The sequence below is a fragment of the Mytilus edulis genome, chromosome 5 (genome assembly GCF_963676685.1).
Source record: "Mytilus edulis chromosome 5, xbMytEdul2.2, whole genome shotgun sequence".
Classification (NCBI taxonomy): Eukaryota; Metazoa; Mollusca; class Bivalvia; order Mytilida; family Mytilidae; genus Mytilus; species Mytilus edulis.
The window spans coordinates 27,135,233-27,146,708 of record NC_092348.1 but is presented as its reverse complement, the minus strand read 5'-3'; positions in this window follow the sequence as shown (position 1 = coordinate 27,146,708).

Sequence of the window (11,476 nt, the reverse complement as noted above, 5' to 3'; positions counted from 1 at the left end):
GTAGCTATACATGAATTATTCATTTACATGAACTCATGTTTATTGCTGAACATCAATTTTACAGTACAAAAACATCATATTATTAGCTATACATGAGTTATTTGTTAACAGAAAATCAAGTGTAAAGCATAACAAGAATTATTCAGTAACAGGAAATCATGTTTATTGGTATACATGAATTGTTCAGTAACACAAAACATGTTTATAGCTGAAAATAAATTATTCAGCAACAGAAAAACATGTTTATAGCTTAACATGAATTATCCAGTAAAAGGGAATTATGTTTGTAGCTGAACATGCCAAACCACCCGCTTGTATGGCAATGTTAAAATATATCGATAAAATGGCAACACTACGTGACAGAAACACAACACAAACAAACGCAAACTCACTCAGTTCAAAGAAATGCACAAATAAACAATATGATAGTCGTTACAACATTCAAACTGCTAAACAACAACAATATTTTAATCAGCGACAGAACAGGTCATCACAAACAGTTGCGCCCCTTTGTAACAAATATATAAAATCTTGTATTACATATAGTTATTTTCATAATACTAGTCCAAATGGTTATCATGAGTATGACGTTATTGTAAGGCTTTTTTTTAAATAAATGCTGTGACAATGTCATAATTATTTGGACTAACAAAACACTTTATCTATGGAAAATGCAAATCAACTCGACTACACTGACAAAACAATTTAAGACACATGTGAATTTTGCCGAAAAAACAGAATTCAAACCATAATCGATAAGACACAACTTACTAATCAACCGATACCACAACAGAGACATCAACACTAAGCACAGGAACATAGGATGCACAAGTAAAAAAAAAAATTAAGAATAAATCAGATATTGTACTCCGAAATCTTTTGTAAAATAAAAAGGTTATGCACAAGAAAGGTTAATCGAGTACCGTATTAAAAGAATAGATTAAAGCTTCAAATCAATTGCACCTAATAAATAAGTTTATCACTATGCTGATATCAATCCAAATTTGTATCCGTCAGCGTAATTTTAGTTTTGTCCAACTGATATACTGATGCAACGATTTTTTTCAATCATATTATTGGGTCTACTTGAAAAACCCTTCATTCATTAATTATTTGTGAATTTATATAACAGGCTAGACTTAGAGATATATCCAATGTTCCATCAGATACTCCATTTGACAAATTCACATTTAAAGCCCTTCTTTGAAGTCTGCCTCAAACGAATAAAGGAACAAGTTAGTTTTCATAGCAATACCGATTGTCTTTTGATAAAGCATGTCCAGCAAACATGACAAATATGATGTTAATCAAACATTCATGCATTTTTCTTTTGCAAACCATGTCCAGTAAACATGACAAATATGATATTAATCAAACATTCATGCATTTTTTTTATATAGATATGGGAAGATGTGGTATGAGTGCCAATGAGACAACTCTCCATCCAAATAACAATTTATAAATGTAGCCATTATAGGTCAATGTACGGCCTTCACCACGGAGCCTTGGCTCACATCGAAGGGCAAGCTATAAAGGGCCCCCAAAAATTACTAGTGTAAAACCATTCAAACGGGAAAACCAATGGTCTAATCTATATTAAAAAAAACGAGAATAAGAAACACGTATAAATTACATAAACAAACGGCAACTACTATACATCAGATTTCTATGTCTGTTTCGTTGAACCAAAAAAATGTTCAACCAGAAGTTTTTGGTGGGTTCTTTGAAGTGAAATACAATTGCGCTTTTTATGTCAAATATTTCTTCGTATACAATATAAAATTTATGCGTCTGATTTCATTTCATTTAATATTGTTGGGTTTTGTCTACGAGTAACATATACGAGAGTCATGTATATGGTGATAACTACATTCAATGGCTTAGAGCGAATTTGTCAAGGATACAGCTTGTTCTCATAGGTTTATATACGGGTCGAAGCTAATGATTGTGATGATATTACCTAACGCTATAAAACTAAGAGTAACATTAGAAGTTTGACATCGATTTTTTTGCTAAAATAAACGGGTCACACATCCGAAAGCGGACGGGTGAGTGCGATAACCGTATTTAAAGTATAAATTAAAGCTTCTTATCAATTGCACCTGATAAATTAGCTTAGCACAATGTTGATATCATCGAAATCGGTATCTTTCAGTCTTATTTATATTTGTTCATGTCAATATTCATGTTATATATTTTCTTCAAACATAAGTTTAAAGATTTAATTCGTAAATAATCATCAATAAGAAACCACATTTACAACCTAGCCATGATTGGGCGCCAATTATTAGGAAGACTTGATAAAAACTCAACGGACACAGTTGTTAAATGTTTGTACTATATGATATATTTGATTTATGCAACTTTTCCCAAATGTGACCTACCGATTTAGACTTATTACCGGGTTTGTACTAATATGAACAACATGACGGGTGCCACATGTGCTGCAGTATCTATGCACCCTTCCGGAGCACTAGGGATCACCCCCAGTTTGTGGTGGGCTTCCTGTTTCTCAGTCTTTATTTTTTTATTTTGTGATTTGAGTACTATTGTTTGTCTTTTGTTATTTTTCTTTTTTAGTCATGGAGTCAGTTTATATTTTAATCATGAGTTTGAATTTCGGAATGCATTTCATATTCAAACCCAGGTATCTATGATCAGAACGAGAGTTGTATGTGTGAGTGTATGCGATTGGGTTTTGCGGCTTCATATGCAAGTTTCAGAGAAAAAATTACTACTTTTGACGATTTTCACCAATATGATTTAAGTAGAAATGAGTTACTATCATGAAAATTAACCAAACGGCAGCTCCTTAGCTAGACTTTATTGGTTTAAAACTATTTTTTTTCGTCAAAATAAAATGTGTCGCCCGGGTTGTCAGACTTTGCGTCTTTAGGGGTACAGGCATTTATTTAAAAAATAGATTTGCATATAATTATTCGTTTTCGTATGCAAGAATAATTGCGTCGGATTTCATTTCCCTCAATGTTGTTAGTTTTTTTTTGACGAAGTATAATATACGGGAGATTCTTGTATATGTTGTTAACTTCTTGGTTGCTTTGCTATATTCAAGAGTCTAAAGCGAATTTGTCGAGTGTATAACTCACTCAGGGTTATATAAAGATCGAAACAATAAATTGAGTTGAAATTAGGCTACTAAATAAAATGAAGAATAAATCAGACATTAGACATTTGCTAAGATAAACAGGTTATACATGAGAGAGTATGAGTGAGTACGAGAACGTCATTGAAGTATAAATTAAAACTTCTTATCAATTGCACCTAATAAATTAGTTTAGCATAACATTGATATCATCCAAATCGTTATTCATATTCGTACATGTCTATATTCATATTATGTATTTTCCTCAAATATAAGTTCAAAGATTTATTCGTAAAATAATCATCGATAAGAAATCACATTTACAACTTAGCCAAGATCGGGACGCCAAAATATAAGGAAGACCTAATAAAAAGGTGACCGAACAAGGTTGTTACAACATTGATATCTTTGAATTTTTTCAACATTGAATGAAGTTATTTAAATTTTGATATAAACTCTTACAAAACGGAAAATTATCTTATTTAAATGTTATGATTGGCTTCTCATGAAAATGGTGGAAATCTAACGTCAATTACCAAACGATTTGTTCAGAAATAAATATTCTGCATCATTTTTTTAAGCACACGTTTTTTCTATCTTTGTATTTTTTATCAGGAAAATAAATGGAAACATGCGGGGTACCCGTTTTTGTTTTCTTGCGAGTGTACAATATGATGATCGTTTCAAACGCCTATACGTACCATGTCAGGAATAGGACAGTTGTTGTCCATTCGTTTGATGAGTTTTATCATTTGATTTTGCCTTTTGATTAGGGACTTTCCGTTTTGAACTTTCCTCGGAGTTCAATATTTTTGTGATTTTACTTTTTTCCGAATCATAATTCAGGTAAGCCCAGGTATAAACATCAAGATAGTGCATGCCGATGTCCACATCTTTTCACGAAAATAAAGGAATAGCAAACAATCTAACAGTTAAATTTATACAAATAAAATGTACGGAAAACGAAAGGAGACCAGTTGTGTCAGTAGAAATGTCATCTAATTCTTTGCATTCATCCCAATCTATACGATTTTTAAAAGTATTATCAAGAAAAAATCAATGTAAAAGCCAAAGACATGACAACACGGGTAATCGGAGCCACATCAATTAACATAGGTGGACATGTGAGACATCAAAGAAGTTGAAACAAATATATGAGTCGATCTCTGCAAGTAATGAAATCAGACGGTCTTCCTCATAAGCTAGCGCACTCGTTTTTGAGTTAAGAGAATACATACTTTTTCTTAAGGAAATGTTTAACATGTATAGTTCTGATATATAATATTAATCATATCTTATTAATTGAGATGTAAATGCTAGAATAGATTGTAGGCTTCAGTTCAAGTATCACATGTTAATTACAAGGATAATAGCTTAAATCATTGCATTTGTGCTACATCCTTAATCAGTTTTCCATTATCATCCATTGCAAGACAAATGTCTTTATATAAAGATAACCTTCTTGTCTGCTCTATTCCTATTTATAAGTTGACACACAATTATATTATGAGGTTTAAATAGTCATTAGACATGGGGGAGAAAAAGAATTATTTAGTGAAAGTATATATATGCTTAATTTGAAAATGAATTAAAAATATTTGTCACATTTCCCGCCTTTTTATCATAGCTGTATTTGTCAATACTTTTAGGAACTTTCGGTGCTCAATTCTCTTCAACTTCGTACTTTAAATGGCATTTTACATTTTTTTACTCGAGCGTCATTGGTGAGTCTTTTGTAGATTAAACGCGCGTCTGTCGCAAATATGAAATTTCAATCCTGGTATCTATGATGAATTTATTTACAACCACTGGGTCGATGCCACTGCTGGTGGAGTTTTAATTCCCCGAGGGTATCACCAGCCCAGTAGTCGGCACTTCTGTGTTGACCTGAGATATCATTGATATGTTCATATGTTCATAATTATAAATTAACTGTTTACAAAACTTTACATTTTTGAAATAATACTAAGGCTTTGCTACCTCAGGAATAGATAACCTTAGCTGTATTTGGATATTTTTTTTTAATTTTTGGTCCTCAATGCACTTCAACTTCGTAATTTATTTGGCTTTTTACATTTTTCTATTCGACCGTCACTGATGAGTCTTTTGTAAACGAAACGCGCGTCCGGCGCAAATATAAAATTTCAATACTGGTATATATGATGAGTTTATTTATAACAAGCTTTGCTTTTCTATATACACCAACACAAGTATGTTATAAGGGCCGCAATAATAGTTTATAGATAAGGGAATACTGAGCGTTGAATTGAATAACAATTCGCGAAAATAAACCAAAATCATATCACACTTGTATATATAGTGGTTCTGATTGCTAGATTATTACTTTTTATACGTCCTGTGTCAACATTTAATGTAAAGGGCCGGGTATATTTGATAGGGAAGTATAAGTCTACTTCTGACCTCTCAGAAAGTTGTTGCAAAAATTCTTTAGAACATTTAGAAAGCATGACATTTTCACTGATGTTTCTGATTGAATCCGTTTTTATAGCAATTCCTTGAAATTTGAGGAACCCACATCTGATTGGCACTGCTATTAATATTGAACATGCAAAATAGTATTGAAGCCTCTTTGGCTGTATAAATAATATTTGAGAGAAAACTATTGGTATGTAGAGAAGACCACTGTGATACAAAGTTTTATGGAGTCTTGTTAATACGGGTATCTTAAATATTAAAATAGTTGTATAAAATCTGTTCAATCGTAGTAATTTAGAGTGTTATGATCACCCCGTCAACAACTAGAACGCTTAATTGAGTAATCAAGTTTGGTAATAATGCCTTGTAACAGGCAACCTGTGACATCATTAAAGAGTTGTTGCAAAAGTTTTTGTTACGTGAAGAGAGTGTGAACCTACACAAAAATCGGATTAAAAGATCACCATTCCGACTTGACGTGGTTGGGTATTTATATACACACTTGGCAAACTTTAGCAAGACGACAGAAGTCCAAGAATTACCATATTTTGTATACCCTGCTAACCCTTGGGGTTATTGCTTTGTTAGATACATTTGTGATTTGGGGTAATTCTCTTGAATTTTAGTAAAGTATATGACAATAAAAACAAAAGATACCAATGGTACAATCGAAAAACACAAGTCGAACAAATTTTGTCCAAGGAATGAGACGAGGGAAAGGCAAATAAAACTCCACAAAGAATTAGACAATCAGAACCCTTCAAAACATTGGTGATATCGGTACTGCAGAAGGTTAAACAGTTCTTGCATTGGAATTAGCATTTGTTCAATCTGCTACCTTAAATTATTATGTCAAATACGTGCAATGCATGCATGCATCCTATTTCATTTCATGTATATACGTGTAATGCATATAACACGTAGTTTTCCTTTTGATGAATTTTCTTAGATTTATCCTACAATCTTTTATTGGCCTTTGTTATAATGTAAATTCTTCCAATATGTGTTTAATATAAACAATTTATTTTGAGTCTTACTATATTTGGACGAATCATTATTCTATATAAAACTACTATATCATCACAGATTTCAATAAATACTGGGTGTATCTTTCTATACCTAACTCGATATTTATAAAAATAATTTTTGCATTGTGTTAAGTGAAGTGTTATATAATGCACTGTGTTTGTATTTGAAAGGATTTACTTTTATCAATGTTAGATCAAAGTAACATTATTTACGGATTCTGTATTATGATAAAACACAGGAAATTCCTAGCCAATTTCGATGTATTATCATCTTACACGGCTCAATATTTAACATTTAATACGTTCAATACTCTGTAGAAAAAAACTTCATCAAAGATACAAGGCTTATAGTTTGGTACACCAGACGCACGTTCCGTCAGCAACAGGTGAAAATGACATAGCAATTTAAAGTTTAACACAATTGCAGAAAATTTACATGCCAATTTAGTTTGTTGCAATATACAAACTAATCTTTTGCACAAAATTAACTGTTTCATATTAGTAAATTCAGTTACAGACAAACCTGCTCAAGAGACCACCCGTATTAAGCAAAAACCTGTATTATACGACCATTAATTTTTAGATCCCTCTGTAGTACATTTCATATAGATTGGACCTGTATTAAAAGACTACCTGTCTTAACAGACCACTTTTTTGCTCTCCCTTTAAGAGGTCTCTTAAAACGCGATTGACTATATACGGAAGATTCGGGGAAGGTGTTATTCTGCATTCAATGGGTTTAAATTATGAATTCTTTATAGAATAGAATAAAAAAAAAAATAGGTTAAAGCAATACAGAGGAAAAACAAATATAAGAAAAACTCAGCAATAATTTAATGACATATATGTTAAAAAGAAAAATAATGACATATTGGAAAAGATAGGAAGAATGTCTTTATAGATTATAAGATAACGCGTCCCCAGTAAACTCAATTTGCTACCATCAAATCGCAAGTTGATGCCTGCAAATTTTCAAATCCAACACAGTTGTTCATGAAGTCCTTCCCTGTCGCAATTGTAACAGAGAGGAATATAAAAAACTTTTTCGAAAGAGCTTTTGGGGGGTGTAGTATATACTGCACCGTATTATCATTTATTTGACTTTGACTGTTTCTGTTGTGTGTTTTGTTGGATATTGTGTTGTTTTATCATTTGGGTTCTGTGTTTTCGGTACATTTTACATGTATCTTATTTGTCAGTACTGTCGAGGTAATTTCCATAGTATTCCACGGATAAAGTATTGTGTTAGTGCAAATAATTACGACGTCGTCACAGCATTTATTGAAAATAGCAAAATAGCCTTTCAATACCGTAATAATCATTTGATTGTTTGAACTAGTATTATGAAAATAATTGTATAAATTTCAAGATGATATTTTCGTCACAAAAATACGTCACAGTTTGTTTTTGTCCAGTGCTGTCGTTAATGGAAGATGTTCGTTGTTATTCTGAGGTGTAGATGTTGTAACGACTATTACACTATTTATTTGTGCGTTTCTCTGGGCTGATTGCTTGCGTTTGTTTATGTTGTATTCATGTCACATGGTGTTGTCAACTTACTGATATTTTTCAACATTGCCATATAAGCAGGAGGTTTGACTAGCCATACAACCAGGTTCAACCCACCATCTTTTTCTTAAAATGTCCTTTACCAAGACAGGAATGTTTCAATTGTTATCAAACAGTTGGTTTTAATGTTTGTTGTCGTTTGTTTTGTTGCACTTCAGTGTTTCTGTTGTTCCGTTGTTATCTCCTTATAGTTGATGTGTTTCCTTAGGTTTCTGTTTGTAACCCGAATTTGTTTTCTCTCAAAAGATTTAGGACTTTTGAACGGCGGTATGCCGCTGTTACTTTTATTTGGATCTATATCAAGTCGATCAAGGATGAGTAATTGAAATCTGGGATTTTTCTTGGTCGATAGATTGGTGTATTTTGAACTGAATGTAAAGTTGGATTAATTTCAGGCATATTCAAGATTTTCTTATGTTAATATCATTTAGATTTGCCACTCTCTGTCCTAAACCAACACTATGAGTCTAGTTTGCTATCCAAGAAGGTAACAGTACACAAAAACATAATCACATAACCCGGACATATAAGTGTAACGTCAAGCCGACCAAAACACAATGGTTAATTCGGGAATAGAAGTATTGTCAAATTGACTGCTAAAATCTGTAGGATGAATCCATTTGTAATGGGGTAATCGTATTGCAATCGGAGATAAACTAGCTGCCACGTCTGTTAAGAATGTATGCATTAAATTAAAAAAGAAATCTCAAAAGAAATCTCTAAACGTCAAAGAACACTTGAAATAACGCATTTTCGATTTGACAGTTCAAACTTAGAACTGTTGATCCAGTATATACCACTTTGTAGACCCCATCTATCATATTTGTTGTAGATTAATACATTATCTAAATATGTATGAAATATTTGCCACTAGAAGTTTAGCAAATATCTTGCAATCTTTTAAAGTGCCATTTTACTTTTACAGTATTTGACCTCTCTAATACATAACGACATAAGTTATTCACAAGAGCCAATTCTAAATAAAGATGATGTACCTTTATACATTTTGAGTTTTGAAACATAATATTATGCACTGTAAACATACGAGTTTCTTAATGTGCATCCTTCATTTTTCTAATATAGAAAATATACAAAAAGTGCATAGAATATTTCGTTTCTTTCATATTGACAAGTGAAGTATATTCTGCATGTCTCAGGTGAATATGTCTGACGTCGTCTGAACTCCATTATAATTTTTCGCCCGACCTCAGTTCACACCTCAAATTATTCCGAGTCGTTTAGTTTCTTTTATTTGCTTTCAAAATCATTGAATTCTTAAACTGATTTTAAATAATTTATTCCAAAGTGATTATAACTTTCTTTAAAATGTCAAAGTGGCCCAATGTATGACCTGATACGTTATAGACATTAAAGGTGTACAATAGAGATGAACACCAATATTATTGTCCTCCAGACTCATTAACTGAATGTTAATAGCCTGTTCATGTTAAAGACTTTGTTTGTTGTACTGTTAACAAAATGTAAAATTTCGTAAAAACGTTGCTTTTCCTCTTTTCACATTTTCGAACTCTGCGTTCTACTTACTTTTTTTATTACTTCATGATCATTCTTCAAGTATTTTCTTTAGATGTCACCAAGATCGTTTTTTTGTTGTTTGTGTGAGAGGTGCTTCATTCGATCGAAGCCATGTTCAAACCAAAGACTTTGAAAGTAGTATTTTACTGCTTCTCCGTCAAGTACATTACATTCAAAATTCGGCAGGTGCTTCTGAAAGTCAGTACAGTACAGTACAACTGATTCAAAATGAATAAAATTGAGAAAGGAAATGGGGAATGTGTCAAAGCGACAACAACCCGACCATCGAGTAGACAACAGCTGAAGGCCACCAATGGGTCTTCAATGTAGCGAGAATTCCCGCACCCGTAGGTGTCCTTCAGCCTATTTCTGTTTTCTTATCTTTGGTAAGATTTTTGTCTTTTTGGTTGATTCCCCATTTCCATTCTCCATTTTAGTTGATGTTGCCACCGACTAATCATAAGCCGTGAACTATTATTTCTGTCTTGATGATTTTTCTCATCTTAATGATGAGTGTCTTACAGTTTTATGTTGTTTATATCTTACATAAATCACCCTATCTTCCTAATGTTTACTATTTCTTGACATTGTTATAATATTTTTAAAATTTCTTTGTTGTCATGTTTAGAATTTTTAATAAAATAAATTGTAACAAGAGTACACTACTAGTAATCGAAACGAGATGACATATTAGAAGATCAAATATCAAAGTCAAATACAAAGATATATAATTGTGACCATAAACACCTGTTGCAGGTGCACGACATATTAATAAATGTTAAAGATTTAAATATTCAATAACATGCAATATTACATAATAAGTAGAATTATAAACAAATTATGCGAGAAACAAGAGAAGAATCAAAAGTACTTCCATGTGTTTGCGCCAGTATGCACACGGCATTAGATCAATGGCCGACAATAGTCTGAATAGATTTTCTCGGGTCGTTTAGTCCTTACAATCGATTCTACCTTAGTATACAACTTCTGTGGATAGTACATTAAATTAAAAGTCTACAAGACGTCGCATGCTTTTATTCCGTTTAAAAGGGCAATATCGAATACACATTCATTTAAGTCAGTCGGTACATATCACTTTTATTTGCATCCCTATGAAACAATGATTGGCTCGGGGTGTCACGTTCTAAACAATGCTTCGTTCATCTTACTGCCTCTGAAATGATAGAATTCATTAAAGATTAATAACAAAATGGATTTTTTTATTTGATCGTAAAAACATTTTCTTTTCTTTGATGTTGTTCTCCCGGACAGTGAAGAAAGATACAAAAAATAACAAACACTTCAAAATATCATTGTTATCAAGAAAACGGATATTTTAGAATATCGTAGAATGCTGAAGGTTTTACAAATTACCTACATAAAAGAATTAACATAAAGTAGCAAAACAACATATTTCTATATTTTAACAAAATGGTGTTTTAACTGAATGCAATGACTCTTTGATGTCAAAAGAGCAAGCTATGTTTACGGAAACATAAGCCTATAATTAAGAGTATTTAACATTTACAAAGTCATGATGGTCCATCCGAACACGCTGTCTTAGTTCTTTTGATGTTTGAACTATAACTTGATTTATCATAAATGTCACAACGACGGATATTTAGCTCCATAGTTAATATTACATAAAATGGTGAATTTCGAGAGTATAAGTCACGATAGTAGTTTTGTTCAGTGTCTTGTGTGACTGAAATATGTTCTTGCATGTGCTTTTAATGCTCCTGGATCTTTGTTGTGATGGTTATTGTGATTGCTATTTGTCATAAGCTTACGTAAAGTGTAGCCT